Source organism: Corvus moneduloides, chromosome Z (assembly GCF_009650955.1).
Source record: "Corvus moneduloides isolate bCorMon1 chromosome Z, bCorMon1.pri, whole genome shotgun sequence".
Lineage (NCBI taxonomy): Eukaryota > Metazoa > Chordata > Aves > Passeriformes > Corvidae > Corvus > Corvus moneduloides.
The window spans coordinates 10,474,552-10,483,845 of NC_045511.1; positions in this window are offsets into that span (position 1 = coordinate 10,474,552).

The following is a 9,294-nucleotide window of genomic DNA, read 5'->3' on the forward strand; positions in this document are numbered from 1 at the left end:
ATAATTGGGACTGTAGATTGGGCTTGTCTTCCTGTCCTTCACGTGATTTCCTCTTGCTGGAGGAGGGAACTTACCTCTTCACAGACTATTTTATCCAGAGGTTCTTTGACGTGTAACATAATAATGTAAACATTAAAAAGTGAAACAACTAGAGACAGTTTTCAGGAGGCACTTATGCTATAGTTGCTTCTAGACTGGCATATTTCAGTAAAGGGATGACCAGCTTTTTAAAATTAATTTTAACTTTTAAAATGCAGATGAAGCATTTATTGTAAAGTTAGACAATTTTATCAAAATTTTTCCAAACACAGGAGTTTCTCTTTGGAAGATGTCACAGCTTCAGTTAGAATAATTATTATGGCTGAAATTTTCAGTGCTAAATCTTTGCTTCAGTTTACTATTTGTTCTAGATTCAATTTAAGGACTTAAGACTAGGAACATGAAATTTGTTTAAAGTTTGCACCTTTTTCTCCCTTGAAACTTAACATAGAAGAGGCTCTGTTTAAGTATCGTAAAGTGGAGCTTGTATTAGGCACTAGTCTCTGTGGTAATATAGAAAAAAGCTGATCACCTGATACTGTCATGATAAATATTTATTGCAGTTAGAACTCCTGATACCACTCTGCAGCACTACCAGGGAGATGTGTGCTGTGTTTGCTGCTGCCATCTGCACACTGGGCACAAAGAATGAGTGCTGCAGTTAGTTAAGGGAAACCATGGCTTGAGTATGTGCTGAATGGGGCTCCATCCTTCAGTGGTTTCCATCTGTGTTAAAACCTGTTTCTGTTACAAAGAAAATAATGAGTTTCCAAAAAACAGGGCTTTTTCCCTGAAGCATTTCAGCCACTGAAAGTCTTGCTGAATGATAAAGTTTCTTGAAAACTCATTTCAGGTAAGAAAACCAGTTTGGCAGTGACTTGATTTACAAGTATATTCCTGCTGTCTATTTCAAAGTGAGGAATGTTGGCACATTTCTGTAGTTCTCTGTTGCCTGGATTAGCTTTGCAAAAAAAAGGACATGTTTTCTTAGTCACCAAGTGTGAGCATTTCCCCTCTTTATAGTGAACGGATAGAAAGCTTTGGAAGACAACTTTTTTTGCCTTTGGCACATATTAACAAGCATTCACCTGTCATGGTTATGAAAGGTATTCAACAAAAGGTGGAAAATGCCTTGGACTAGGCATGCACTGAACCTTGAATCAGAATCTGTCCAAACTGCTTACATAACACACTGTAAGTGAATCTTCTCTGGAAGAGACTAATTGAAAGCATGCAAAAGTCTATTGGAAAACAAAGCATTGAAAGCAGAATTACTTTGCTCTGCCTTTTTTCTTCACCCAGTTGTTCTGCCTCCCTGCCTTGCAGGAGGCCTGGCCTTTCAGTGAGTTTGTTCTCATTGCCACACAGTGCGCACGTACTCCAAGCTTTCTTGAAAGGGGAAAGGTTTCAAATGCACAGGTGAAGGTGAATTGCCTGAGTGTAGAAGAATGCTCTGTTCCTCAGCTGGTGGTAGGTGATGCCCAGAGGGGGTGGGGGAAGCACGTCTCGAAAGGATTACTCTTTATTAAAGGTAGAGAACACATTATTTTCCTGGCACTGGCAGTATTTCAATATGCCAGTGCATCTCTCCAGTTTCCCTGGCAGGAGTTACTTTACTCCTGGAGTTGGAAGCTTTATTTTTCAGTTGAGATTCCATACTGACATAATTACATCTACAGAGGTAATAAATATTGATGTTCTCAGTGTAATGAGAACAGCTTCTACTAAATTTTTCCAAGTTTGTGCTATATCTAGACTTGCAAAAAAAAATAAAAAAAGCAATAGAATTCTTTGCATTGGAGATGTTGTTTGAAAACACTCACATCCTGTCATGTTTACAAAGGGTGTTTGCTATTTCTGCTTCCTTTCCATCCCAAAGTTAAACATAATTGAATACTTTAGCTGCTTCACACAGAAGGAAAGAACTTGCGGAGTTAAATACAGAATAAAATTTGGTTTACCAATGTTCTGAAGGTTTTCTGCTAGGCTTTCAAAGTCAAAACAGTTGAGCCATACAGAAACATGAACATGCGGAAACATGAACAGTTGGGACATACAGAAAATACACTTCAACACTACTGAATGTTCTATTCCTTCATACTTCATCAAAATAAAACTTCACTGCCACTTGTTTTCTTTCTTCCAGTCCATGGCTAGTCCTTTCTTTTCTCTATCCATGACTCTCCTGGTGGTAGCATTTCACATTTGTCTCCAATGTGCTTTGTAAGAATTACCAATTCTCACTAAGATCCCTAATCAGTTTATAGGAGGAAAAAAAGCTTATTGTCTAATATGAACAAGTGGTGTAACTGGGCCAATAAGTGTGTTCAAAGATAAATTCTTTGAAGCTGAATGGATAATGTTATGATGAAATGTATTTCTTCAAGAAAAAGACTGATCTATAGAGGAGCTTGTTTCAGACTCTGTAAGGACTAGCTTCATGGTTAAATGGTATGTACCAGTCACTTCCTGCTAGCTGACCTACAGTGATGAAATAGTTTGGGTTCTAAAACTACAAAAACAGAGCAGGTTTTGCAAACAACTTTCCAGTGCCAGGAAATGGGATCTAGAATAGTGATGAGGAACTAAGATACCAAATTCACTTGCCAAAGTAAATCAACTCCATGCCCCATATTAGTCAATAAATATACCTGTGCAGGACTCTCTCCATCCAAGTATTTGATGGACTGGAAACCACTGGAAAATTTGAAGAAAACAAGCATTGAAAGAGATTACAGGAAATCAGTCTGTGTCGTGTCCTCTGGAGGGCACAGAACCGTCCCTGGGCAGGACAGTCAGCATTTACTTGAAAGATCTGTCTCTTATTCCTGTTTGATTTCTGTTGCAACCCAAAGACCGGATGTCTGAAGAAGTGGACAATTCAGGGTGGTCCATCCTTAAATTGAAACATACAGTCAGTGGTACTAGAGTGTAAATGAGCTTAAACAAAAAATTTAGTTGCCCAACTTCAAGTGGCTATCATAACCTAAAACACATTTAAGTGCAAATTTATACCTGTGTATCTTCACGAATCACATTAACTCTTTTACATCTGTGCAGCCTCGATCTGCTGGCTGTGAGATGACTTCAGTTTGCTATGGTAGTTTCATGATATAACCTTTACTGCAAATGAGGAATATTTGATGATCAGATTTCTTTAAGTGGAATTCAAAAGAAAAGCAGGCCAAATCCAACAACCAGAGCCCTTCCAGTATTAATAAGCAAGAACCGTAGAACATATTATTACATATTATTAATAACAGTCTTATTAATAATTTATTTGTCCTGGGTAGTGCAGGGAGGTCTCAGTCACTAATCATTTTAGATGTTGTGTAACAGTAGCTCAATCTGTGCCCAAGTAGTCTTACAATATAAATAGTTTGGTTTATACCATGTAGGTAACATTTTACTGTAAAAATATGAAAATAGAAGAAGTGATTCTAATCTTGTTTCTAAAGAACAGACCTTATAAATGTAAACTAGAACTAATGAATGCAAATTATTAGTTCTTTTTTCAAATTGTTGGCATTCCCATACCCCATGGACTTGTGAAATTCATGCTTCTGGTATGCCAAAAAAAGAGAGGCCAGGAATAATCCCACTTTTTGTGCTTTTTCTTTAAATTCATGTTAAAAAAAACCCCATAAGTATGTTTTCCTGAGACAGTGGCTTCATGGAGAATGATGGGGAGGATCTATATCCAATTCATGCATCATTTTACTGTTCAAAAATGTGGTCTCTCTGTGTCCCATTGTTGGTAGAGTACAGCCTTTTTCAGAAGCATGGCAAATACAATTTTTTCCAAATGAGACAGTAGAAATTAACCCAACTGCAATCCTGTATACTGTGTTTCATCATAACATATAATGGAGTAGCACAGTGAAGTTATTTTGTTATTCCCATTCTGAAAAAAACAGGACAAAAAGGACAAAAAAAAATTGAAAATGGCATGGGGAAGAAGCTGTTTTGGATGACTGCTCCTTGCATGGTGAGTTTCCCCACTTGTGCCAAGCTACCTGACAGCTCCAGAGACACAATGGGCATTGATAGGAAATTTATGGAAAGACAGAGTGAAAACATGTTTTGCATTGGGCCACACGGCCTGTTTAGAAAGGAAAGATCCTTCATTAGTGTCACCCTCACATTTCTTAGCCTGGGCTATAGAAAGCGTAAAAGAAGTCTTGGCCTACACTGGGCTTAAAGGAGCTGTGAATTCAGCTCCAAATGAAGAACCAAATATGCTGTGTGAGACTGACGAGTGCAGCACAGCCTCAGAGACCTCAGAGTTGTGAGGGGACAACTACCTGTTACCTGGCAAACCTGAGGTCATGTGAAGTTGTATAAAAGCCTCAGTGCTAGCTAAATAACAAAAATGTAACATGAGGGCATGGTGCTTTATAAAACAAAATGTAATTTCCTGGTATAAACAAGGGCTGCAAGAGATCATAGTTCAGGGTTGGTAATGACTTCACAAGCTGCTGTCACAGTCAGTGAATTTGGGTCAGAAAAAGAGGTAGAATCGCATTTGTCCCCTGTAAAACTGGTGCAAGGCTGCTGTTCGCCACGCATTGCTGCCATGTACTGCACGTGCTCCACACACACTTGTGTTGGTATAACCTTGTCAGCGGTTATGTTTGCACTGTCCTGCGTAAGCCTCTCTGACTGTAAACGTGCGTAAGACCAGAACATTTCTGTGTTTATTTATGTTGGTAGAAAAGAGCACCAACCTTTTTAAAAAACTTGACTTAATGCATTTCCATTGAACATTTGTCACTTTGTGTTATCATCCTATGCATACGATGTTGGGTTTTAAAAGATAGGGAGATCAGAATAGATGCTCAGGATACATTGTGTCCAGGAAGACAACTTCAAGTTTTTTAGGACTCAGGAGAAGCAGGTTAGAAACAGAACATCGTGCTGATCCAGACCACTGAAATGCATGGGCAGATACTGCCTCTGTAGGGCATGAGCTTTCACGTGTTTGTGAGTATACCTTCTGTCCATCCCCTATTTTGGTTTTTGCCTTTTGGAATCAAAATCACAGACTCACTTCCTCATTCAAAAAGTCATTTAAGGCCTAGGACAAGAAAACCCCATCCAAAACTTAGGGGTACCTGGTCTTTGGCATTCAGCTTTGTCATGACAAAAGGCAAAGTCTCTTGGGAGGTAGAGTTGGAAAGAGGCTGTGAGGACACTGACATAAATGTCATATTTTTTATTTGGTTTCAAGAAAAACTAAGCTATGTAGTCAAGAAGATATGTTTATTTTTTGTCGCAATGACCGCCACTGACCACTGCCCAGGCTAGCTCCTGCGGTGTGCGACAGGAGTGGGGAGCAGCTGGCGGCTCTCGGCTTTAAAGCCGCTCCTCAGGAGTTCAGCTCTGCCCACGGGAGCTGAAGCTCCAGGCACAGTGGCTGTCAGCAGTCCCGACGAGGGAGAGGATAAAAAGTAGCAAGGAGGCTTCCCACACGGGATAATCCAAGTCTATTGGCAACATCCCCCAGGAGACAAGCCTGGAGCAGCTCCAGGGAACCCCTTATAAAGGGAGGTGTCACAATGGGGATGGCTTAACTGGGGACCAATAGAAATCTCTAAGAGAGGGATATGGACGAGGATAGACATTTCCTTGGGCCGATAGCCTCAAGGGGAGGAGGGAAAGGGATCACATGCCCCAATGGGGCATCGAGGTTTAGGGGATTTCCAAAGGGGGAGGTATCTAGAGGGGTAGGGTCTCGGGGGATTGATGGGACCACATAAGGGTAAATTGGGAGGTTTCAGATGATGGACACTGGACCTTCGGGAACAACAGGAGGGGTTTGGGTGATTGATAGGGAAAGAGCTAGAACAAGGGGAGGAGAACAACCATGTAGGGAGCACCGGGGGAGAGGCTTGGGTCTGGGGGAAACCAACTGGGAATAGGAGTGGGGAAGGTAGGGATGAACCATTGGGGTACAGAAAACTTACATAAAAATACAATAAAAGTATCGCATCACCACAATTTTTAAAATAATAAGGAAGCATGCAGAATTACTGGTCTTTGTTCTATTCAAAGTCACAAATCCCAATGTACTTATTTCCTGCTTGTGCATCTCAGCACCAGGTTTTCTCCTGAGCCAATCAGCCATGGAAAACATCTGCCGTTCTTTCTCTTCAGCACCCATCTTGTGGTCCTCTAAATTATGATTATTTTTTTTAAAAACAGAGATTGGGAAAGGATCTCCAGTTTGTCCTTTTGCTCACTGTCTCAATAAATTAGGTCCTTCTTCAAATGCTGCATAATAGTGTGCCAGCCTTAAATGTCATATTGGATGTATGGAAAGGGTTTATAATTTGGCTATCTCAGATGATGGGAACATGCCATTAGAAGCCAAGATTTCCAGTTCACCATCAATAATGTACTCTTTGGCAGTCTTGAAGTAAGTTTCTGAGGTGAATCCCAGGGCTCTGCTCAGGGCTGACTTCCCAGAATGGTTCAACATCTGGAACATGATGCTAACACAGCATTATATCAAATGGTACTCCTTGCTTCTCCAGTAATTGTTTTCTGAGTGTGTGCCTCTCTAGTCTGCAACATTTTCATGGCCATCTTCCCTTCAGTCTGTTTCATTCCTTCAGAGAGGAACAGAATCACAGAACTCGTATCAGCTTCTGTTTTCTCATAGTTCTCACTTCAGAGAGATTTTCAGTTCTCTTTTGAATGCCAGTCAGCTTCTCATCTCTGTTAGCACCTGTGCCACAGCATTCTCTCCTCCTCCTGTGGTTTGGCCTCCAAAGCACTGCCCTGTGAGGAACGATCCCTTTTGCTGTGTAATAGAGGTAGAGGTTTTCTCTGTGCTGTTTCCATTGGTGATGATAATTGCTGCCACAGGAAGAGCTTAAGTCCATACAGCCACCTCCAGGTAAAATGCTGGGGGGTGTATTTGTGTCTGTCTGTCTGTATGTGACTCTCTGTGTCAGCTGCTCCAGATGGAATTCAAAATACCCATCATAAACAGTTTACTGAAATGGACAATGGGAAATACTAGGTATTTCTCTGAATTTTAGCACTGCAGTCAGAGCTGGCACCTTTGCCTTCTTGGTCTGTAAAGCCCAAAATACCAGCACAAAAACCTGCATCTTCTTCCAAAGAACTCAACTTTCATCCTATTCTGTCAAAATTTAGTAGTCAGGGAATGGGAAGACCATGCCCTAAGTGCCAGGCAATAGCACAGAGACAAACCTCTCAGCAACCCCTGCAAGTGCTGCAATTCTGTGCACCAGAGAGTCCTGGGGAGGCTGAGCACAGCAGGAGCATGTGAACATCATCTGTGGCACATTCACCTGGTGGAAGGGGAATGAGCGCTCCAGTCCCTTCTCAAATTTCTTCCCTGTTTTATGTACCCATGAGATGTAGTGCTGAGTGTAAGACAGATCCCACTGAGGCTCTAGCTGGCTGCTGGGGAGCTTTCCTGAGGTGTAGGTGTATCCATACACTCCCTCTTGGGCAGACAACTGAATCTGGCTTGCATATTGGAATTGCATATTAACCATTAATAATTTTCACAGCTCAAAGTTTTCTTCTGGACTCTTTTTTTTCCCCCACAGTAAAGTACCCACAGATAAATTTCTGATACGCAGAAGGCTGAATGAGAGTTATGCAGACCATTTTAAAGTTGGGGGCTTATGGTAGGCACAGGGTCAGCTGATGCAGACTAGAACAGGGGACATCTGAGGAGGCCACAGTTTCGGGTTTTGATAACCACATAAACAATTGAGACATTGCTAGGAAGTCCAAAGTATAATTGTAAATCATTGTGAAATCTGTCCATTCATCATTTAAGCCAAACTAGAAAAAAAAATTATTACTGTGAGTTGATTATTATGATCATTTACAGAGTAATAGGAAGTACTGTGATAAGCCTGTTGCATCTATCAATGTGTTAGGATTGCTCATCAAATTAAGTCTTCCTGGAAACAGTAAAGATCCCAAGTTGTTTTAACATGAATTATCCTGCTTTAACAAACTGGACTTAGTCTTCCTCAGCAATCAGTACTCCTGTTGCAAAAGAAGATTGTTTGACTGCAAGGAAAGGGTGAAGGAAGGAGCATTTACTCTTGCCTCGGCTTGAGTAACTGGAGAAAGGTAAATATAACTGAGGGTGTTACGTTACAGTGCACACTGAAGTAGAAGTTACAGTCATTAACCTCTGCTTAAAAACTGAAGGCTCAGATTAAACGATCTGTCAGTTTTAGCCTTGCTAGCCATTCTACTTTCACAAATAAAAGGTAGAAATTCACAAAGGATTAAAACAAGCATTTTCTTTGTTTCTCAGGATAGAAGAATGACTAGCTTCTCATTTGTAACAGTTTTTGCCTGCAAGTTATTGCTTTGATTTGAGCTTTGAATGCAATCCAAGTCAATAGGTCAATAAAACTCTTTGCCTTCTTTCAGCTATACTTGTAACTAATGCCACTGTCAACTCAGCCCAATTCTTGGAAAAGAATTTCTGGCTAACTTCTTCTTCCTTTGTGAATTGGATGGCTGCCTGCACATTCATGTGGAGCCATAGCACAATATTTGCTATTGTTCTCTTACTTTGTTTTTATTTTTAATTTCTCAGTCTCATAAATCAGCGTTGTTTCCTCAGTTTATATTTTGTCCTGTTCCAATAGATTTAGCATTTTAAATTGTTGACACATTATATAGCCTCCATAAAGCGGGAAGCATGTTCCGGGTCTGACACAATCCTAGTTTCTTTGCTGCACTTTCACGTTGAAGTAAACGGGCATTGATTTTATTCTGTACCTATAAATGACACCATGAACATAAGACAGAGGAATATGAGATATAAAACTTGAGCTCAAGCTGAAAAAAGTAAGTTTTATTCAGTGTATAGTTGCTTGTTGCCAGCAGCAGAGAAAATAATACATGGATACCTGTATTTACTCTGTGTTTTTGAGAACATGGGAGGTGTGTGTGTGAGCAACCTCTGGGGAACACTTAGAACTTGTCATACAGGAACAGGTCTTAAGAAACACAGAATGCTTTGGTTCTTCTGTCATCCCCATCACTACTACAGCTCCCTGTACTCCATACTCTTGCTGTGGAAAGACAATTATAATCTGTATCATCCCATGTGAAGCATTTGCCAGAACAAACTAATTAATTATCTGCAAGGAAACAAAGCATCCTGGCTTGCAGCATCAACCAGACACTGGAATACAAAAATCTAATTCTGACAGAAGCTGCTTCTTTAACATATTACTCCAGTAG